The sequence below is a fragment of the Carassius carassius genome, chromosome 38 (assembly GCF_963082965.1).
Source record: "Carassius carassius chromosome 38, fCarCar2.1, whole genome shotgun sequence".
In the NCBI taxonomy this organism is placed as follows: Eukaryota; Metazoa; Chordata; class Actinopteri; order Cypriniformes; family Cyprinidae; genus Carassius; species Carassius carassius.
The window spans coordinates 21679874-21704449 of NC_081792.1; the positions used below are offsets into that span (position 1 = coordinate 21679874).

Here is a 24576-nt window from a genome sequence, read left to right on the forward strand (position 1 = left end):
TGCGGAACAACTAGACGAAGGCTACAGGATTGGCATTAGGAGGCACAACGAAGAGGTGACAAAAAATCGACTCATACTGTCCAGGATAATAGACTGTGTAAAGTTTTGTGGAGCATTTAAGTTGGCTTTACGTGGTCATGATGAGAGTGAGAGCTCAGATAACCCTGGTATATTTCGCGGATTGGTGGATTTTGTGGCCTCTCTTGATGGAGCATTGAAAGAGCATCTTGACAGTGCTACTGTATTTAAGGGAACGTCGAAAACTATACAGAACGAGCTTCTGGATTGTATGTTATCTGTTACAAGAGAAGAAATAATCAAAGAAGTCCAGACAAGTAGTTTTTTAATCAATCCAGGCAGATGAAATCTCACTGTAGTAGTTACACAGTAATCCCATGGTCATTGAACCAGGTTTTGGTTATTTTGCTAGTGTGGGCAGGTGAAAATCCTGCTGGAAAATCATCATCTTCATAAAGCATATTCATAAAGCTTTTCTGCTGAAGGAAGCATGAAGTGCTCTAATGTTCTGGAAGTCCAGAGTCAATGCAGCCGTCTACCAGGACATTTAGAGCACTTCATGCTTCCTTCAGCAGAAAAGCTTTATGAATATACTTCATGAAGATGATTTTCAACGGGATTTTCACCTGCCCACACTGCCAAAATAACCAAAACCTGGTTCAATGACCATGGGATTACTGTGTAACTATTAAAGTGTGATTTCATGTAATATTCTAATTTTCAAAAATTTTGTTTTCGTGGGTTCCATAAGCTGTAAGTCATAATCATCAAAATTATAACAAATCAAGGCTTAAAATATCTCACTTTGCAAGCAATGAGCCTTTTTGTATAGAATTAGTTTCACATTTTAAGTTGAATTCCTAAAATAATTTAACTTTTCCATGATATTCTAATTTCTGGAAAGGGTCTGTATATAAAGGAGAGCAACATTATGTTCAAGTAGGAAACATGCTTTTTTGTTACTATGTTGGTCTGAAATTTAAATAAAAAAGAGATCAAAATAGCTTTTTTGTTTCTGCTTTGTATTTTGACCCCCCCCACCCCCCCACCCCAAAATGCGCCCCCCCCCCAAAAAAAATAATTATCACCAGCCGCCTCTGAGAGGACCTATAGGAATCAATAACACAAGGAAGTGGCACTGCCAGACAGGAGTTCAAGGGTCTCAAATGACTACAATCAAAGGTTTTTTTTCTGCCCACATCAGACCCACACGTCCTCAAAGGACGAACGAGAGCTCAGCAACAACAGGCCACCTATGAAATTGCAGCAGCATTTCTGTTATTGTAATTTCATTTGGCTAAATGAGTAGCCAGTCTGGATGTAATGGTTGGATTACAACTGTCCCGTCTTCACAAAACATTTGGAATGTTTTGACGTACAGAAATGATGTATATTTCAGAATCACATTCCAATTGAGACAGGTTACGACTCTGCAAAGTGAAGGCTGAAAGTTACACTGTGAATTGCGAATTTAAGCTCACTCTGGTCAACAAGTTTGGCTGAGATGGGACAAAGTCTGACGAGCCAAGAAAAAGCAGGAAAGCATATCGGGAAATGCAGAAAAAGCCAAATGGATTCTTGTAAAAAAAAAAAAAAAAAAGCTCAGAAAGAGAGAAATAAAGAATGGGGAGTGTTTTTTTTTTTATGAAAAGGGCTCTCAGGAATGTTTGTCATTCTGTACTGTCACTATCTAGCTGCATTTTTTTTTTTTTTTTGGAGGGATGTTGCCACTTATGCTGCCACTTAGTGTCAACTGACATTGCTATTTGCCTATTGCTGTAAAACTCTTTTCAACAACAGCTCAAAAACAGCCATAGGCAGCATATGTAAGACCATTTTTTTTGTGAAAACAAGATAATTTACCAAAACATGGGGGGAGGGGGTAAATAAATAAAACTGGAAAAGCTTGGACACCTTAGAAAGATTGGAAATCTGAGATAAGAGGTAAAAACAGGTTCCAGTAAAGACTCTTAGGGCTCTTGGCTCCTAGACGTAGCTCCTGTTCACCCTATTTCTGCTTATTTCTCTGTGTGCCCATCAGGTAGAATAGTATAATCTTTGATCATGCCCCTCATCAAGTCAAACTACTTCTTTTGTTTTTGTTAAGCTTTAGCCGGAGTGGAAAACGCTGCTGAAGTGTGGCACTGAGAAGTCAGACTCCATCAGTAACTAGTAGTTTTGATGATTTGCAGACTGGTACTGTATTTTAAACAGTGCAACAATGAAACACTCCAAGCTACCAGATTTGATTTTCAGTTCGAGGACAGAAATTATATTCAATGAACTTTATCACAATTTACAACAATCTAAATGCCCCAATGTGACCATTTCAATGAAATACTTTGCTATAAGACATACTAGCCCTGATAGCAGTATTTAATGCATTTATGTCCAGATGTTACATAGAATTATTTTCACAATCATATGAACAACAGAAACCAATGCAAAAATATAGGGGCTTTTCCCACCAGCCACAAAATTTGCCAGGAGCATTTCTTACTAAAAACTCCCAAGACTTCTATAGTATTATAACATTATAAAATTGCACATTGGATATGTTATGATACAAATGCTGTACTATTATGTACAAATTATTTAAAAAATAAGACATACAATCTAAAATCAATCATTTTAAAATTCTACAAGAGGCATAACATCAGGAAATGAATGAATTTCACATAAGATTACTAATTTCACAAATGGTATAACATCTTTTTCTTACTTTCTGTATTGTAAAGCACAAAGCTGAACTCACTATAAAGGTACACTATACAGTATTTTTTATAGGTTTTACACTATATATTAATATAGAATTTATTAATACTATTAAATAAAATCCTTAGCAAATATTGAAGTGATTTTTAATAGCATACTTTTTTGTAGCATTTTAAAATGATTGATTTTAGTTTTTATGTTATCCATTATCATTTATAGCACAATTGTTTATACACTTATTTATTTATTTATTTATTTTTGTCTGTGTGTTGTTGTCTCTGTATACTGAAAGCTTATGTCACTAAAACAAATTCCTTGTATGTGCAAGCATACTTGGCAATAAAGCTCTTTCTGATTCTGATTCTAATTAGTGGAGTATAAAATTCAAACTCACTCAGTGCTATTTTTGCTAAGTGGAACCGGTTGACCCAGGAGATCTTGCTGGTGGTGAGATACACTGACTTAACCAACATGGGAGCACTGCCACTGCCCTTTGAGTTAGATAATTTTGTAAAATATCCGGAAAAACGCATCACAACATGGTGGTCCCTTAATTATCAGCATTAATAATACAGTGAAATAGTTTTGCTGCAGTGCACCAATGAGCCCTAGGGAGAGCAGCTGCCACTCACCCCAATACAGCTTGATCTCAAGCCGAGTCTGAATCTGTGTGCTGAGTCTTATTTTTCATGAAGTCTGTGCTTATAGAGGGAAACATCAGACAGCAGAGATGAAGATGGTATGGAGATACATAAAATTTGTCTTCCTTAATTCAATCAAAGAGACATTATGAAGGTCAAGGAGACGGCGTGGATGTGGTGGCATGTGGGGTTATGTGGAGAAGGAGGGAGAGGGTCAGGCCAGAGATAAGGTAAGCATGCTGAGCTGATCTGCATTCTACGCCAAGATGTTTAGCCAGGTTAATGGACCAGAATTTTCAGCAATGCCTTCTACAAGGGGGCTATGAGTGAGCATGACTGAGCACTGTGTGCTTCTGGATGGGATGAGGTTTTTAATAGGAGTTATTAAAGGAGATTGGCTACAAGAAACCCACCTGGATTTGACTTGAAGAATGACAGTTTTAAAATTGAAAATGTGATTCAATTTCTGGATTTGATTATTAAACTCTATTATCTAAACCTCGGATGTATCCCTAGTAGTCTGTTCTTACGAAGTACAGTTGTGCTCATAAGGTGATAAAAACATACATATTCTTTGCAGAATCAGTCAAACGATTATGATTGATTTAAAATACATAATCATAAATAAATAAAACAAATAATAGATCTACTATATATATATATATATATATATATATATATATATATATATATATATATATATATATATATATATATATATATATATATATAGAAGGAACACACATGCATACTTAGTACTGACCTGAAGAAGCTGCATAACTGAAACCAATATAACACAAGAAATAAAAAAGAAAAAAAATTGTATAATACTAATAATGATAATAACAATAATAATAATAATAATATCCTGTAAAAAAAAATGTACACACTCTTGTTTCTAGAGTATTTGTGTATTCATGGTAGTGTCACTGAAGTTGTGTTCCCAAAATAAACTTTCATTGTAAAGTTCCTAAAAGAACCACTTTTTTCCTTAGTGTGAAGAGCATTTTAAGTGAAGTGACATTCAGCCAAGTATGGTGACCCATACTCAGAATTTGTGTTCTGCATTTAAAAGGTGCTCTAAGCGATGCCGGGAGTCGTAACTTCTTTTTGACGTTCAAATTGTTGTCAAACAAAACAAAGGCTAGCTAGACCCTCCCTCCTCCTCATCCGCGCACTAACCCCCCAAACCCCACCCCCAAATCTTTCTTGTCGGTTATTGGCTGTAACAGTTTGTTATTTTTTGTGGTGCGGGTGAGCCCAGTTTGTTTTTCTTGTTGTTTGTGGAGCCTGTGGTGTCTAGAGAGACCCCATTTTTTTACAGTGTGTTCAGGGGACAAGCAGCTAGCGGATAGTGAGGTGATGTTTGCTGGATGTGACAAAAAATGTTTTGGCCTAAAAAATGTGTGACATCACGTAGAGCACCTTTAACCCATCCAAAGTGCACACACACACAGCATTGAACACACACACACCCGGAGCAGTGGGCAGCCATTTATGCTGCAGTGCCCGGGGAGCAGTTGGGGGTCCAGTGCCTTGCTCAAGGGCACCTCAGTCATGGTTATGCCGGCCGGAGACTCGAACCCACAACCCTAGGGTTAGGAGTCAAACTCTCTAACCACTAGGCCATGACATCCCCTTAAAATAAATAATTACAATAAAATATAATTAAAATTAAAATAAATCCACCTTAATAATATAAAGAACCTTTTTTCACTTCAAACATATTTTACTGCAACGGAAAAGTTCTATGGATGTCCAGTAAAAGATTCTTCATAGAATAATCTTAGATGCCAACAAAAGCATCTAGGTGAGATAAAATGCTCTTTGAATATAATTTCTGCACATAAATTAAATGTTGTAATACACGTATGCAAACTAACTTTTTAAGGGAAGTACTAGATTATAAACCAGATTAAATTTTTATGATTCTCCTTATTTAATACAAAAAAGTGTAGAGTGCAGTTTCTGTAAGCAATAAGCAAACCTACAAGCTGAACAGCAGCTCTGCACTCTCCTTAATACAGCTGTCCAGGTCTTCACTGAGTCAGGAACCCATTCTACACTTAAAAAAAACAAAAAACAAATTATTTGACTTTATTTCTAACACTGTGCCTGCAAAAGAGAGTCTTTCAGCAAAGGCTCAGGGACACGGAAAGCAATTCACATTCAAACATCATTAGAAGGTAATTGACTGAAGAATACGATGACGCCAGCCTTGGCTACTGTCATGCCAGCAGCCTCTGCCTTCTCGACATTCATTTCTAGCCCAGGAGACATAGAACAAGTCAGAGAGAGACCAAGAGAAAGGAAAAAGGAAGGAAGAAAAGCATGAAGTGCAAATACACACTTCGAAGATGCTCCAAGATAAAGAAAGCAAATTCCAAATGAAATTCAGGTTATGGTTGGCTCCCAGAATGGCAAATGCAAACAACAACTCACAGATTTCACTTCACAGGGGAAAATAAGCAAAAAGAGGTGGAATGGGGAGGGCTGGTTGTTCAGAGCGAAGTAAGTGGGCTCCATGCTTAATTTGATTCTTGGGATAAAGCTGGGAAACCACGTCAGTCTAAACACAATAAACAGAACGGCCCTGGGTTCCTCCCGCAGGCTGATTGAAAATCTGGGTGGTTGTGAGAGGGTGTGCGAGTTTGTGTGTTTCTGTGCGGCCTGAATGAAGAAACAGCAGAAGAGGCAGACTCCCAGGCAGAAAGGGCAGAACGGAGAGCGGAGAACAGACTGATTTATGGCTGCAGGTCAGTGCTGTGGCATGTGTGTGACACTAATGCAGAATGACAGGACAGATGGAATAGAAGCAAGACACTCAGCTCTTCTCTGTGCTGACTGGAGGAGACTGTAAATCACACAGGAAGTGGCTTTGGAGTAAGCACTCTATGCCTATAAGCTCTACAATCCCTACGTCCATTAGTCCAAGATCAATTGACCTGTCAAATTCACACTTAACCATGGGTTAACATCTGTTTAAAACCAAGTTAGGGCCTCTTTTAAACTCTGGGTCTCACAAATGGGTAAGCAATGTTTTCAAGTTGTTTAGCCACAGACAACCAACCACAAACTGCCTTAATATTAATATGCTTTCACACGGTTTAATTTCAGTGTGTAATTAAAAGTGTGTGAGACAGTAAAAGCAAATGAATTAAATTGAGTGATCATTATAATTTTTTTATATTTTTTATTTCTAGTGTTTCAAAAAACAGAATCTGTGTGGCCAATCTGTATTTGTCCAATCAATGTTGCTAACTTCATAAATATGCAAATTCCTGAAGCTCAAACAGGCAGCAGTGCCACCATGGTCATGGAAATCATTTTGTATGAAGCCATAAAATGTAATGCAATGCAAGTCACTTTTAACAAAAGCATCATGTAAAATGCCTAAAAATTTTAAATGTAAATGTAAATAAGAACATTAAGCCAGGGTTTACAAATGAAACCCTGGAAAGCCAGGATTATTTGCTAACCCAGGACGGGGTATGGATGATCTTGGATTAACAATTTCAGGTGTGATAAACCACTAGGCACAACAGAAAAGGTGTCTAAAAAGCTGATTTAAAAACAGTGCACGAACAGATCTCAGAAGAAAAACAGCATTTTAGTATGAAAAACTTGAAGACTTGCCATTGTTTCAGCCATCTGTCATTATATTATATTCATAATGTGTTCTCAATCAACCCGCCGTGTTTTTGTCAATGTGTAACAGACAGAATACATAGGTGCAAACGCAGACTTGGAGCAAGTTCAATGGGTGATGTTAATTATTCTGTTTCCTAAATGTGCATCAACCTCAGTAGCGCCAGTGCTTTGAAATTCCATGTGTCATCGTCCCCTTTAGCTGCTTGCTGAGAGGAGTTATCTGATGAAGGCTCTTAGACTAACAGCAGGTGAAAAACATAGAACAATTGATGCATGCTGCCTCTCTCCCCAGGTCTGTATGTGTGTGTGTTTTTTAAAGAGAAGGGTACACTGTAAAAAATGTATTGTTAAATTAACAGTTACTTACTGGCAACAATTATCCAGTAGATGCTGTATTTCATTCAACAGTACAATTACTGTAATAGTAACTACAGTAGTGTTTAGCTTACTGTAATATTGAATACAGCATTTTACTGGAATTTTTTACTATTTCAAAGTACAGTATTATACTGTTGATTTTTGATAATACTGTATCGTATTATACAGTTATGAAATAAAACTTTAATGTATTTATGGTGCTACTGTATAACGTTTAGAATTTGTAGAAAACCTGTAAAAGTGCTATTTCAACTGCTGATGGGAAATAGGAAAAAGAACAATTGAAGCTTTAATTGCACAAAACGGTTTATTTAAAAATTTTAAATACATTTGTAAAAAAAAAAATAACGAAAAAAATCTAACTAACAAATTAAAAGACTAACAATTTATGATAAATCATTAAAATCACAGAACAATACATTAGTAACAATAGTATATAATACAACATTAAAATATGTTTTAAAAACAAGACTAAAGAACAATTTATAATTAAAAATTTAAATAACTGTGACACAATGGAACAATAAAAATCTTTTTTTAAACACGAATAATTAATTTATAATTAGTCTTTAAAATCAGTGAACAATTCATGCAAAAATTAATAGGTAAAATAAAAACTTACACAACACAGTAGAACAAAGAAAGAAGGCGAGGATGAAGGCCAAGTGAGGAGGGCTGGTGTCATGTGGAAAAAGTCACACTTATGATAATCCTGCAAGAAATGATAAGCACAAATCAATCGTCGAGGCCAAACATACAACTATTCATCAAAAACTTCACATTATCAACACCTTTAAATGATGTAATAGAAGCAGTTTCATCAGCTTCATACTCGTTGGTATCACTCACTGCCTGTCACGGGCTTATGCTGCTGGAAGGAACACGGAGCCGAGGGATAAACGAAACAAGGATTTATTAAATAAAACATAAACAAGGTAAGTCGTAAATAACAGGTGGCAAGAGGCAAGTGGCAAGTAACAGGTGACAAGTGGACATTTAGACGAGTAGACCCGACAAAACAGAACTGAAAGGACAAGGCTTAAGTACAAACGATAATTGGGAAAACACAGGTGGATGGCATGACTAGATTAACTGGGACATGGAACACATGGGGAAATAGAATAGGCACACCTGGGAACTAATCAAACCGAACACGGAAGACAGAAACTGGGTCACAGGGGCAAAAACACACAAAATGAGTCCAGGTGTGTGACAGTACTCCCCCCTCCCGGTAGGTGCGTCCTCGCACCGTAGAAACAACAAAGGGAGGCGTGGGTGGGAACTTGGGAGGAGGTTCCGGTGGAGGACAGCCTCCCAGGAGGGGGCCAGCAGACAGGGACTACAGAGGAAGGAGCCAGGGAGGAGATGACGGAGGGAGGAGCCAGGGAGGAGACAGGAAGGATGTGAAGCAGGAGGTACCCAGCAGGACCCAGGCCACAGCCATAACGGCCCAAGGTGGGGCCGACGGTGGAAGGAGCCATGGAGGAGGAATGGTCACTGACTCCAGGGACTCGACCCACGGCAACGGAGCAAGTGGAGGAGGAGCCCGAGGCGGAGACGGAGAGCCGAAGAGCCAGGGTGACGGGGAGGAGCCGGAGGTCCTAGGCGGAACAGATGGCTCTGGTGACTGACGCGGCGATGTGGATCCGGAAGGCCGCGGTGAGGCCAGAGTGACCGAGGACTGAGGTGTAGCCGAGGGGATGAAGGAGCCTGACAGAGCCGGAGGGACGGAGGGATGAGGCGAAGCCGGAGGAGTGGAGTCCCGAGGCATAGGATGGACGACGCCAGACCAAGGCGGAGCCGGAGGGACGAGGGAGCCAGGCAGAGCCTGCGGACTGCCGGGCCACGGCGGAGAGGAAGGAGCTAGGAGCCATGGTGGAGCCGACGGGTCAACGGGCCGAGGCGGAGTCCAGGCCTCAGAGGCTGGAGGCGGAGGTGAGGGAGACGCCGACCAAGGCGTCGCTGGAGGATGGCGGTCCCGCTGAGCTCGCACCACAATGATGGTAGGCTGAGGGCGAGCAGAGGGGCAGCCAGACGACAGCGGAGGAGGAGGCAGGAGTGGGTGGGAGGGTGGGAATTTTGGAGGAGCAGGCATTGGAGTAAGCTCTGGGGCTGGAGCCCTTCCTGGGCTTAACGGAGGATCAGGAGCCCGTCCTGGGCTTAACGGAGGATCAGGAGCCCGTCCTGGGCTTAACGGGGGTTCAGGAGCCCGTCCTGGGCTTAACGGGGGTTCAGGAGCCCGTCCTGGGCTTAACGGGGGTTCAGGAGCCCGTCCTCGGCTTAACGGGGGATCAGGAGCCCGTCCTGGGCTTAACGGAAGATCAGGAGCCCTTCCTGGGCTTAACAGGGGTTCAGGAGCCCGTCCTGGGCTTAACAGGGGTTCAGGAGCCCGTCCTGGGCTTAAAGGAGGATCAGGAGCCCGTCCTGGGCTTAAAGGAGGATCAGGAGCCCGTCCTGGGCTTAACGGGGGAACAGGAGCCCGTCCTGGGCTTAACGGGGGAACAGGAGCCCGTCCTGGGCTTAACGGGGGAACAGGAGCCCTTCCTGGGCTTAACAGAGGATCAGGAGCCCGTCCTGGGCTTACAGGAGGATCAGGAGCCCGTCCTGGGCTTACAGGAGGATCAGGAGCCCGTCCTGGGCTTAACGGGGGAACAGGAGCCCGTCCTGGGCTTAACGGGGGAACAGGAGCCCTTCCTGGGCTTAACAGAGGATCAGGAGCCCGTCCTGGGCTTAACGGGGAATAAAGGGGCCCTTCCTGGGCTTAACAGAGGATCAGGAGCCCGTCCTGGGCTTACAGGAGGATCTGGCATAGGTGCATTGGAAACCCCCTCATTTTGACCCATTTGGCGCTCCACATTATGCTCCCTCGTGGTGGGCAGTGTCGCCGGCTCTCGCACCTGGTCTGACGGGTTGCTCTCTGGCTCTCCGTCATCGGTGGGCTCGGGCTTATGCCTCGTACCGTGGGGAGATTGTAGGCTGGGCTCTGGGTCCAGAGTGGACCTGGCGAGATCCTCCATTGGGCCGACCGTGAGAGGTGACCCATTTCTCACCAGATTCCACTCTATAAAGGCGGCGAAATCCTCCCGAGGACCATCTTCGGGCGACAACGCTCTGCGCGTGGTCCGGGTAGCTGGTGGCATTAGCTAGCCAGAGAAACCGTCTGGTATGGTCCTCGAGAGACAGTCCCTCCTGCTCCAGCAAGAGGAGGAGGTATTCGGGGCGATAGAGGGGATATATGAAACACTACGGAAAGAAAAAGACTGTGAAAAAAAACGGAAAACAAAACGGAGGGAAAACACGCAGTTTTTAACTTCTTTTTAGGTCGGGTCTTCTGTCACGGGCTTATGCTGCTGGAAGGAACACGGAGCCGAGGGATAAACGAAACAAGGATTTATTAAATAAAACATAAACAAGGTAAGTCGTAAATAACAGGTGGCAAGAGGCAAGTAACAGGTGACAAGTGGACATTTAGACGAGTAGACCCGACAAAACAGAACTGAAAGGACAAGGCTTAAGTACAAACGATAATTGGGAAAACACAGGTGGATGGCATGACTAGATTAACTGGGACATGGAACACATGGGGAAATAGAATAGGCACACCTGGGAACTAATCAAACCGAACACGGAAGACAGAAACTGGGTCACAGGGGCAAAAACACACAAAATGAGTCCAGGTGTGTGACACTGCCATTATAAAATTTGGATTCGTCAGGATATTCATTAATATATCTCAGACTGTGTTTATTTTCAGTCGAAAGTGAACTAATCCGTTAAAAAGTAATTCACATTGTGATGTATCTGGTTGGCAAAAAAGAAAGCAATAATGTCAAGCAATTTTACACTTACCTCAGGAAAGACATTTAATGAATATATAAACTAATATGATATGACTGATATGAAACATTTTATCAAGATAATTTTGTCCATTTCAATCAGCCCTATGAAACACAAATGAGTGTAAACTCCATGAATGAAATGAGCACAGCACACCTGCAAATCAAATAACCCCACTGTTGTTTCGGTGTGTCTTTCAGAAATCAGGTATTGTTTTACTTGTTTAAAGAAATGTTACAATTATAATTTAAAATATATATATAAATATATATCTGTGAGTTATACAAAGCATATTTGTTAAATGAAAACTGTGAAGGGAACAGCTTTACATTTTAAAACAGACTTCTCATTTTTTTCACAAACATTTGGTTATTTCTGGCCTTTTCCACCATTTTTAAGATTTTTCTAAATACAAATTCAGACACAAATAATTCTGAGATTACTACAGATATTGGCTCCTTTGCACACCCCTATTATTACTCTTACTTTAATGATTCTACCAGTCATATTGTGCACTCCCTGATGAAAGATGAAACTTATGAGTTTATGGCTGTGATTTTCCTCCCAACAATCCTCCCGCTCTTTCTGCTCACCTGGAACTCAGAACTGCATTTCGAATTTTCAGGATTTATCCTGACAAGAAACCTGTAAATACAAAAAAATAAAAAGATTTCTGATCACAATATGTAGCATCATCTCTAATAAGTCATGTCACAATAAGGGATAAGCTCTAAACATTCATTTATGCAAAAGCCCGTTGGTGTTCGTAGTGGAAATTAATTTGTAACAAAAGTGTGTGAATGAAGTGAAATTTGTTGGACCCTAGTCGTCTGTTCTTTTTTTTCAAGATGGAGTCTCATGAACCTAATAGAATCCCTCTCACCTGGTGTTAAAGGGTTTATTACTTACCCTCATGTCGTTCTACACCCGTAAGACCTTCGTTCATCCTTGGAACACAGATTAAGATATTTTTGATTAAATCCGATGGCTCAGTGAGGCCTCTATAGACAGCAACGTCATTGAACATTGAACTTGAATCTTTTGTTTCGAATCAGTGATTCGGAGCACCAAGGTCACGTGATTTCAGCAGTTAGGCATTTTGACACGCGATTCAAATCACTGATTCGAAACAAAAGATTTGAAGCAGTGTTTTGAAATCGCCCATCACTAAATATTGTTGAAAAATCGTTATTGTATTTTTTAGGCGCACAAAAAGATTTATCGTCGCTCTATAATATTACAATTGAACCACTGAACTCACAAGAACTGTTTTAATTATGTTTTTAATACCTTTATGAATCTTGAGAAGTTCAATGACGTTGCTATCTATAGAGCCCTCACTGAGCCACTGTACACATACACTAGTAAAATGTTGAGTATAAACCTTGAATATCGAAATAAAGGTCAGCTATTCTAAACTAACATTAAATCTATTAGCTAGAATTAGCTAGAATGTCTGTATGTATGAAAATATTAATATGTATTACTCACCAGATGAAGCACGTTTCCAGGTCGCAGAGAAGACACAATGTTTCTGACATTACAGGAAAAATAATTTCAAATGCGTTCTCTTGCAACCCTTACTGACAGAAATTAAGAGTGTTAATGCATAGCACCCAGTCCTGAATGTTTTTTTTATGTAGGAATAGCAGTTTTACCTGCGAAATTCTGTGTGGTGTTTTTCGCGGTCAGTTTGCACTGCTGTATTTTGATTTACAGTAATTGATAATTTCCCAGAATGCATTGCAATTCTACAGTAACATACTGCCAACCGTGTACACAGTACTCAACTGTTGAGAATACAATATAATACTGTGAAAACAACCAAATCTACAGTAACACACTGTACACAGCTTATACAGCAAGAAACTGTTGAGATCAACAGTAAAATACTGTGTAAACAACAGAAATCATTTACAGTGTAGGTAAAGAGAGAGAGGATTTGTGTATGTGTACCAAAGAGAGAAAGTGTTTAAATTAGTTTTGTTTTTTTTTTTTATTCAAAGCTTTATTTCCTTTACTTCTGTGCCTCTCTGCAATAATGTTCTTCTTTTCTCCTTAACACAATTTCTTTGGCCTGGTTGCCACCTTTTATTTATAGACCAGTGGAGAGAGGAAAGGAAATAATGGGGAAAGAGGGCAAAACCAAATCAGGAAATGTTGTGAGCCGGATTCAATTAGCATCAGCCAAATGAGCACTATAGCTTTGACAGCTCTACTAGGCTCTATTCTATTTTCTTCTATTTTCAATTTCTATTTTAAATTATATCTTGTTTATTCTTATATTTTTTCAATGCTTCTGGTCTCTGAGAGCTACCACACAAATTTTGTTGTATTATTATATAATGACAATAAAGTTTCTTATCTTATTCCTTTCTGATTCATTAACCGGTTCGATTAAGGATATTTTAGAACTTTTGAAGAATAAGTTTGCAAAAAAGAAATTAAATTCTTAGTATATAGTATTTAGTGCCCTCAGAAGTCTGTTGCCAACTGTATGTTTTTGATTCGCTGACTAATAAGAACACAAGACAACACTGTATAATTTCTATTTACAATTTTTTTTTTTACAAATGATTTCAGGAATCAGGTAATGTCGTTGCATTTTATGTTTTTGATTCACTAAAAATAATTGGCTCATAAAACTATTTAGAATTCAAATTTAGACTACACTAAAAGTAGTAAGTTAAAGCAATCCTGAAGTAAAATGTCTTAGGATGAGATTTAAAAATACTTAAATTTGCCTCCCTGATTTCAGAATTCCACAATTTGCGGACATAAGATGAGAAAGCCATGTCACCTCTAGAACGAAGCTGTGTTTTAAGAATGACTAAGAGACCACTCTGAGAAGAACTCAAATTACAAATATGTGAATAAGGTGTTAAAAGCTCAGCCAAGTACTGAGGAGCCAGACCAAGCAGTACCTTGTATGTAAACATAAGGATTTTAAAATTAACACAGTATTTAACCGGGAGCTAATGCAACGATGCCAAAACAGGGGTTACATGGTCAGCAACCCTAGCCCCTGACTAGCTCCAGTGAGAAAGACATTACAGTAGTCTAAAAGTGAGAAGACAAAAGAGTTAATCATATTTTAAGCAATGGAAAAAGACAGCATAGGTCACAGATGTGCAATATTTCTGAGATGGAAGAATGAGGTCTTAACAGTGCTCTGCACAAAAGCCTCAAACGACAGGCTGGCATCAAAAATGACTCAAATATTTTATTTTATTTTTATTTTTAGCTCCAGCCCAACACCATCAGACAAAGCTAAACATGCATTGTGCAATTGATGGGGAGAGCAGAGAAGCATGACTTCAGTTTATAATTCAAGTACAAAAAATTGTTAGACATCCATATCTTAATCTCCGAAAATACAATCTGAAAGATGGGATAAGTCCACATTTTGACCTAGTTTTGAATGAATATAAATCTGGGTGTCATCAAATGGTAGTTAAGGTCAAGAGATCTTAATAGTTGACTGAATGGAAAAATATAGAGGACCAAGCAAAGGACCAAGAACTGAGCCCTGGGGGACACCAGTTCTACCCAGACCAACAATCTGTGACCATCCATCAAAACAAAATGACTCTAATCAGAAAAATAAGATCTGAACCAGTGCAAGGCAGTCTCCATAACACCAAAAACAGATTCAAGTAGTATTCAAGTCATATCACTGAATATTCTTAAGTCAATAAAAGTACGGCTACAAAAAGTATTAGTTTGGGAATCTGACCACAAAAGAACTGGCTCATAGGAATCAGTTGTTTGGAAATCAAATTCAGACTATATTGTAAATTCTTGAAGCACCAGCTATGGTGGCTAAATATAAAATATTATTTTGGAAAATAATTGCTTCGAAAACACTGGCTTTGCTGTATTTTTAATTCACTAAAAGAGCTGGTTCATGAGAAACGTTTGTTTGGGAATCAGTCCACATTTCACACTGGAGATTTATGTAAACATTAATGGAATGGTTAATAGATTTTTCTATTCTGAAAAAAAAAATTAACTGGTTCTGAATACGAACAGGATCTCAGTTTCCTGTACTAATGACATCAATGCATTGTGAAATCACAGCAGGCCGATGAAGGTAATGGAAAATTCAGGTAGCCTGTTCTGGAAGCTGGGCAGGGGTTCTGGTGAACATTTGACTGAGCAAATTGCTCTTTTGGGTTTTGTAGAACGTGAGCCAACCGAGCAGGCCTGAAGAGCAGGGATCTGACAGATATTGGGAGGACTACAGGGTACTGAGCCGCTCTGGGACGGTTGGGCTGTCACATCAGGCTGAGAAAGCACACAGAGATTAAACATTCTGCTGAGTCTCTTCCATGTGCAAAGGCAGAAAATCAGTCCCATGTACCTTTTCTCCGCTTGCAAGGCACTATTTATCTTTGTATCCTGGTAGTGAGGATCAAATAAAATATATTTTTGTGTTGAACCTTCACGTGAACATGTGAGTTGGCTTTAACCCTCTTGTCATTAGGCTCTAAAAGAAACCAGCACCATTTATTAAAAGGATAATCATATATTCTCCCTCATATCGTTCCAAACCTATATAACGTTTTTCTTCTGTGGAAAAAATGTCTTTAAGCCCATCCAATGAAGGTCAAGGGGTCCAGTGTTGTTTTGGAATGTGACTGTAGCAAAACAAGAATCTCTTACAGGATTTCCAGAGGGTGATTAAATGATTGCAGATTTCTGGGTGAAAGTAAAATTTTAATAATAAATAAAAGGTATTATAAGTATTATTTTTACATGTAAATCATTGGAGTCTCTTTGGAGTCCTCAAATATAATCTTAACAGAACATGAAAGTTAAAGAAACGTCAGCTGTTCTATGCTTTACAGTTTATCTTCTTTTCTCTCTGCTTCTCTCCTCTCATGTTCTCCCCGTCTACTCAGATCTTTTCTTAGTTGAATCCTCCACTAATCTGTCTTCATTTCTCTTCCTTCCATGGCCGATTCTATGAGTGAAGTTTCCACTCTCGCGCAGCATCATCAGGATAAGCACATTCAGGTGCAGTGCACTGTGAAAAATGTGCAGCCTCCGCCTCAACACATTTACATTCACTGACTCTTAATGTGACATAATAAGAGTACATTAAAGCCCATATCTTAGCATCAAAGAGAAATAACACTACTGGCTCCAAATTGGACACAGCAGCTCCCAAACTAAGTTAAATTAATTGAATAAGCTCTGTGACTAGCCATAATGTACCACTTCCCAGACTGAAAGGGACTATGTAACTTTACCTCCAGCATTCCTTGATCTCCCGAATCTGAAAACTATCACTTAGTGACTTCCCATCACGCAATTAGACTTGTCATTTGCTGCCTGGCTTCGTTAAACGTGACAAGGGGCAGGTTTTTAACGCATGAAACAAATAAAGCCAGGTAATGTGCTTTCATTAGGGGAAATTAACATGGCCCCGAGCTCCTTCATCGTCTTAACATTGTTGCAGATGAACATTAACATGTTTGTCATTCGCCATTATGTTTCAGTGCCACTTGGGATCACCTGCTCCAGAGAATGTATAAGACTGCCAGCCTGAAATCAAGCAGTGATGTAATCAAGATGAAATTGTTTTTTTCTTTTTTAGATCTAAAATCCGTTTAGCATCATGTCTTACTACTAACTTTCTCGAGGCAAATGCAATCTATCAGGACGACAAAGAAAATTAGGAAAATGTGTTTTTTGAATTAGAAATGGCTACAACAAATACCTGAACACATCAAAGTGAATTCACCTTGTCGAGGATGCTGAAGAAAAATGACCAACTTTGTCAAAATGCAAAGAAGATTTTGCTTTGTTTACTCACTTGTCTGGTCTGCCAGGGACTTGTAATCGTAAACGGCACTTGTTGGCACTCTGAATTTGGTCCTTCTTGATGCGGATCGGCCTTTGCAGAGCCAAACACCAGTCCTGTGCTACAGTGGTGTTCAGATTCTATGAACACAGCAAAGAAAGACAATTGTAATCCTAGTAAACACACAATATAAAATATTTGCTGTCACTTTTGGTAAGTTGTATTTTATTATATGCATTTAGCATTGTTTAGCACAGCTGACCATATCAGAACAGATCTGTAACCAGGTGAAAACCATTGCATCATATCACATTAACTGCATCTTTCATGTTTTGTTGTTATGTTAACTATGAAATAATAAAGGTTTCCCTGTCATAAACAAAATTATTTTCACCTCCCATAAGCCAAATCCAATTGAAACACATCTCCAAAATCAATGAGGTCTGCAGAAGTTCACTCATTCTCTATTTGCTGCACATTTATATTCTGATTAGTTTGTGGGTAGGAATTAGTCATTTGGAGAGAGGCCAAAGGCATGGTTGTGGTCAGGAAGCCATGCAAAACAAAGCTCTGTTACTGTTTTCACACAATGCTCAGAGGTGGGAAAAAAAAAAAAAAAACAATCTAGCTGTTTTTGTACTGGCTTACTGGCTGTCAAATCATCAGGGGAGCTGTCCTGATTTGAGAGAAGCATTGTGCTATGTAGACACACCGTTCAGAGCTCCTATCTGAACATTAACTCCGGATCAGATTGTGAAGGTTTTCCCATGTTGTCATCCAACTATCAAGAGCATGCCATGATAATCAATTGATGATCCATGTCTTTGGTTGCCGAACTTTGATCACAATTTAATTATGCTCAAAACACTGTTACCCCAGGTGGTTGTAGCATATGTGACTGACACAGCTTTTGTATTGCGGTTTCATAAAATCTACCTTGATCTTTCCCTGGACTTTGTTGTTTATTATTATTATTATTATTATTATTATTATTATTATTATTATTGGACACTTAGGCTTTTTCATAATGAAAATTCAGTTTATTTATTAAAACACAGCTGACCTTATATAAGTTGATGTGCAAGTGGCTATAAAGTATTAACTTACAATGCTGTTCAAAAGCTTGGGGTCAGTAAGATGGGTCAGTTTTTTTTTTTTTTTACAAATTGGTACTTTTTTTCAGCAAGAACACATTAAATTGATGACAGTAAAGATATTTATGGTTCTACAAATATTACTATTTAAAATAAATGCTATTCTTTTTAATTTTATATTTATCAATGGGTCCTGGGGAAAACAAAACATGTAAAAAAAAGAAAAAAAAAACTAAGAGAAAAGAAAAGAAAATTAAGCAGCACAAATGTTTCTGAAGCACCAAATTAGCATACTAAAATGATTTCTGAAGGACTGAATAATGGACTGATGGATTGATTGACCTTTATTATCCACCAATTTTCCTCTGGCTTCTCATATGAACACTAAACTTACACACCTGTGCAATTACATAACTTGTGCGCAAACACAATTAATAATCATATTCATACAACAAGATGCTTCAGCTTTGCACAAGATAGCAAAATTCAGCTTTGCCATTACAGAAATAAATTACACTTTATATTAAAATAGAAAAACTGATTATTTTATTGTAACATTTCACAATATTACTTTATTATTAATAATAAATGCAACTACATTTAAAAATTCCACCGACCCCAAACTTTTAAAGGTATTATACATGTATATTGCAAATACATGGATGTGGGTTTCCCATAAGGTGAAATCATTCGAATACAAGTCGGGATGGATCGGTATATATAATATAAAAACACTTTAGCATTTCCCATACAATGCACTTTCCTCTATTTCAGATAATAGATCTGCAACCTGCACAGCGTTAAGGTAAAGGCCTAATGACGTAAAATACGAATTTCAGAATGATACCTGACCCGAGGAAGACAGACTGATTGTGTTCCAAGCTTTCACTTGAAAACTTGGCCAAATGCAAATCTAAACAAAATCAAAGGCCTTAACTTTTAAAGACTTTGGGTCTATGACCAAACTTTAATTTGTCAATACTCTTCAGTAGCACCACTAACAAAGAGAATCGATACTGAGGATAGATCGATCTCCCATTGTTTTTGTAACCACACAGGCTAATGCTATAGGGAAAAGGAGCAGAGTGCAAAATAAAGCCATTAAGAAATATGAAGCCCTTTAAGGGTGACGAAATGAACACAGGTGTCTCATTAGATGTGAAATGTACCATCGATAAGAATCCCCATTCATTTTTGCGATCTCTGGTCTCTGCCTGCAGAATCAATAGCCGGGGTGAATCTGCTCTACACTTCCGACCAATAGCCCAGGAATAAGGAGTGTAATTAAATCCCAGAGCTGGATGTGAAGACAGCAGGATTGTCTGGCCTTTCAGCACCTCCGCATAATCAGGTGACCTGTGTGCAGAATTGGGGCAATGTGGGCAATTGTTGGCCCCCAGCTCAACCTAATTCTCGAAGTACTGCTACAAGGTCTGTCAGAGATCTTTCTCTGTCACTGACACATCATTTCTCTCTAACGGCTCTCTCTCCTGTCTTTGTGTCTTTCACTGTCTGTCTAGGTTTGCATCCACTTCTCTCTACACCTCTACATCTTTCTCTCGCTGTTTTGTCTGTCTCTCTCTAAACTTTAGAAATTTAATAGGGTCTTCAGCTCACACAGTCATTGAGACATCTGTCACTGGCATGGCTTGATCAATAGCAGGCACATTTGAATAAAAAAAAGGCACAGTGAACCCCTACAGTGCAAGCTGGAAGAGTCAACGTGCTCTTCTGGTTGCTGTGGCAAGGCCTTAGGCAGGCCTACAGGTTTTTGGGCTCATGGCCCACCTTGGCCTCAGGTGAATGTGCTGACTTGTAATCCAGACTAATCCAGTTGGTGTAACGGGATCTGGTTTTTCCACACTATGGCATGCTATTCTGCCATTTCCACCAGTCTATCTCTCTCAAACACATTGTCATATATAAGCTGACACACGCGCTGGGCAGCCACCAGCAGAGGCCTATGCAGGCACAATGCAGAAGTCCAAAACCTAAAGTCAACAAAGGTGTTGCCAGAATGGCACCTAAAATCTGGGTTTCTCATTCAAATCTGCACTCTTTAACTGACAACCACAACAGAGTGCTTTTACACGTACAGTTGTGGCCAAAAGTTTTGAGAACTACATAAATATTGGAAATTGGAAAAGGTGCTGCTTAAGTTTTTATAATAGCAATTTGCATATACTCCAGAATGTTATGAAGAGTGATCAGATGAATTGCATAGTCCTTCTTTGCCATGAAAATTAACTTAATCCCAAAAAAACCTTTCCACTGCATTTCTTTGCTGTCATTAAAGGACCTGCTGAGATCATTTCAGTAATCGTCTTGTTAACTCAGGTGAGAATGTTGACGGGCACAAGGCTGGAGATCATTATGTCAGGCTGATTGGGTTAGAATGGCAGACTTGACATGTTAAAAGGAGGGTGATGCTTGAAATCATTGTTCTTCCATTGTTAACCATGGTGACCTGCAAAGAAACGCGTGCAGCCATCATTGCGTTGCATAAAAATGGCTTTACAGGCAAGGATATTGTGGCTACTAAGATTGCACCTAAATCAACAATTTATAGGATCATCAAGAACTTCAAGGAAAGAGGTTCAATTCTTGTAAAGAAGGCTTCAGGGCGTCCAAGAAAGTCCAGCAAGCGCCAGGATGGTCTCCTAAAGAGGATTCAGCTGCGGGATCGGAGTGCCACCAGTGCAGAGCTTGCTCAGGAATGGCAGCAGGCAGGTGTGAGCGCATCTGCACGCACAGTGAGGCGAAGACTTTTGGAAGATGGCCTGGTGTCAAAAAGGACAGCAAAGAAGCCACTTCTCTCCAAAAAAAACATCAGGGACAGATTGATCTTCTGCAGAAAGTATAGTGAATGGACTGCTGAGGACGGTGGCAAAGTCATATTCTCCGATGAAGCCCCTTTCCGATTGTTTGGGGCATCTGGAAAAAGGCTTGTCCGGAGAAGAAAAGGTGAGCGCTACCATCATTCCTGTGCCGTGCCAACAGTAAAGCATCCTGACACCATTCATGTGTGGGGTTGCTTCTCATCCAAGGGAGTGGGCTCACTCACAATTCTGCCCAAAAACACAGCCATGAATAAAGAATGGTACCAAAACACCCTCCAACAGCAACTTCTTCCAACAATACAACAACAGTTTGGTGAAGAACAATGCATTTTCCAGCACGATGGCGCACCGTGCCATAAGGCGAAAGTTATAACTAAGTGGCTCGGGGACCAGAATGTTGAAATTTTGGGTCCATGGCCTGGAAACTCCCCAGATCTTAATCCCATTGAGAACTTGTGGTCAATCCTCAAAAGGCGGGTGGACAAACAAAAACCCACTAATTCTGACAAACTCCAAGAAGTGATTATGAAAGAATGGGTTGCTATCAGTCAGGATTTGGCCCAGAAGTTGATTGAGAGCATGCCCAGTCGAATTGCAGAGGTCCTGAAAAAGAAGGGCCAACATTGCAAATACTGACTCTTTGCATAAATGTCATGTAATTGTCGATAAAAGCCTTTGAAACGTATGAAGTGCTTGTAATTATATTTCAGTAAATCACAGAAACAACTGAAACAAAGATCTAAAAGCAGTTTAGCAGCAAACTTTTTGAAAACTAATATTCATGTAATTCTCAAAACTTTTGGCCACAACTGTACAATTTTAGCAGGGATCTGTCTGGCAAGTTTAAACAAATACAGAAATGATGTGCATGGTCGCTGAGGAAACATTTCTTTGATCATTTCCAGGAACCAAAGTGTGATGCCAAATTAAAACTGCAACATAATTATCTAAATATACATGTAGATATTAATTTTATATATTATGTACATTATAATATACACAACTCACATAAAAAATAGAATAAGTAAAAACATATATATTAATAAGAAAGGTATTCATAATAGTATGTTAAAAGTATATTTAATAATAATAATAATAATAATAACAATAGGACTTGCTGTAGTCCATTAAGTCAAGTCAAGTCACCTTTATTTGTATAGCACTTTAAACAAAATACATTGTGTCAAAGCAACTGAACAACATTCATTAGGAAAACAGTGTGTCAATGATGCAAAATGACAGTTAAAGGCAGTTCATCATTGAATTCAGTGATGTCATCTCTGTTCAGTTAAATAGTGTCTGTGCATTTATTTGCAATCAAGTCAACCAAATCGCTGTAGATGAAGTGACCCCAACTAAGCAAGCCAGAGGCGACAGGGACAAGGAACCGAAACTCCATCGGTGACAGAATGGAGAAAAAAACCTTGGGAGAAACCAGGCTCAGTTGGGGGGCCAGTTCTCCTCTGACCAGACGAAACCAGTAGTTCAATTCCAGGCTGCAGCAAAGTCAGATTGTGCAGAAGAATCATCTGTTTCCTGTGGTCTTGTCCTGGTGCTCCTCTGAGACAAGGTCTTTACAGGGGATCTGTATCTGGGGCTCTAGTTGTCCTGGTCTCCGCTGTCTTTCAGGGCTGTAGAGGTCCTTTTAGGTGCTGATCCACCATCTGGTCTGGATACGTACTGGATCCGGGTATTAAAAGCATATTAGTATGTTATTTGTATGCCAGGTTAAAGAGATGGGTCTTTAATCTAGATTTAAACTGCAAGAGTGTGTTTTCCTCCCGAACAATGTTAGGTAGGATATTCCAGAGTTTAGGCACCAAATAGGAAAAGGATCTGCCGCCTGCAGTTGATTTTGATATTCTAGGTATTATCAAATTGCCTGAGTTTTGAGAACGTAGCGGACGTAGAGGATTATAATGTAAAAGGAGCTCATTCAAATACTGAGGTGCTAAACCATTCAGGGCTTTATAAGTAATAAGCAATATTTTAAAATCTATACGATGCTTGATAGGGAGCCAGTGCAGTGTTGACAGGACCGGGCTAATATGGTCATACTTCCTGGTTCTAGTAAGAACTCTTGCTGCTGCATTTTGGACTAGCTGTAGTTTGTTTACTAAGCGTGCAGAACAACCACCCAATAAAGCATTACAATAATCTAACCTTGAGGTCATAAATGCATGGATTAACATTTCTGCATTTGACATTGAGAGCATAGGCCGTAATTTAGATATATTTTTGAGATGGAAAAATGCAGTTTTACAAATGCTAGAAACGTGGCTTTCTAAGGAAAGATTGCGATCGCACATAGCACACCTAGGTTCCTAACTGATGACGAAGAATTGACAGGGCATTATATTTACTTTGTCTAATTGCATATATTATGTTGATTATAATACACAAAATTCATATAAAAAAGAATCAGTTAAATATAACATTAATAATGATGTAACATAATATTATGTTAAAAGTATAATTTAATAATAATAATAGCTGTAGTCCATTATATTTACTTTGTCTAAATGCCAGAAGTCTAGAATAGATATTATATAATATGCATTTCAAATTAAAAACAGAATAAGTAAAAAACATTAATATATATATGGACTTGTTATATATTATAATAATTATATAATTTGTAATCATAATCATAATAAAAACTAAATAGTAGAAATTATAATACTAATTAAAATAATGATTAATTATTGATTATCATAGAACAACTATTATTATTATGTAAAAGAGTGTGAAATTGTCCAATTAAATAACATCACTGTATGTTTCCATTTGAAATACATTCTCACCCCCCAATAAAAATAATTGTGTGTAGCTCCCCCATCTGTGGAATGGTCCCATCTAATGATTCACAGGGGCCTTTCAGATATGCAGTATGCTACTGCTTTGTGCTGCTTTACAGTGACAGCAGCAGAGGGCTGTGCTCTTCCTGGAATGGTGGCCTATTCCATCAATAAATTAGGGAACTGGAGCCTGCAGAAGATGACAAATTAGTCTATTTTGAGGTATGCTGGGGGAGCATGGGATCTGGTTTGGGCAAGGAGCCCCATGAAGTGACATCACAAGGGAGGAGAGATGTGGCGCGGACTAGGAAAAAACGGGTTTTATGCCTATGTGCTGCTATAAATAACTGAAGATGGACACATTCAGACACAGTGAACCAGACTACCACAAAGGGGTTTGGAAAATAGTGATTAAAGTGGTGGCTTCTTGTTACATAACCAGAAGTGTGTGATGACAGTGCAAAGAGGTCACTGAATAGAGTAGAGAGGAGAGGAACACTGGCTTTTATCTCTACACAGCAAGATACTGAAACTGATCCACTCTGAATACAGGCTCCGTGACCAGTCGGAATATAAAAAAGGTTTTGGAAAGAAGCTTCTGCGGCACACTATGAGTCTATATTTTCTACGTAACTGTATTTTATTTTTATTAGTATTTTTTACATTGATATTATTTGTACTAGTCTTACTGCACCTTGTTTTTAAATCAAAGTAAATAAAATAAATACATTATATTTGGGGATCAGTATGATTTTTGCATATTTTTGAAAGTCTCGCCAAGACTGCATTTATTTG

General features: G+C 39.1%; 1 pseudogene; it reads right to left on the bottom strand.

Annotated features, from left to right (window-relative positions):
- LOC132119198 (rho guanine nucleotide exchange factor 10-like protein) overlaps window positions 1-24576 on the bottom strand; it is a 94740-nt pseudogene that overhangs the window by 50863 nt on the left and 19301 nt on the right.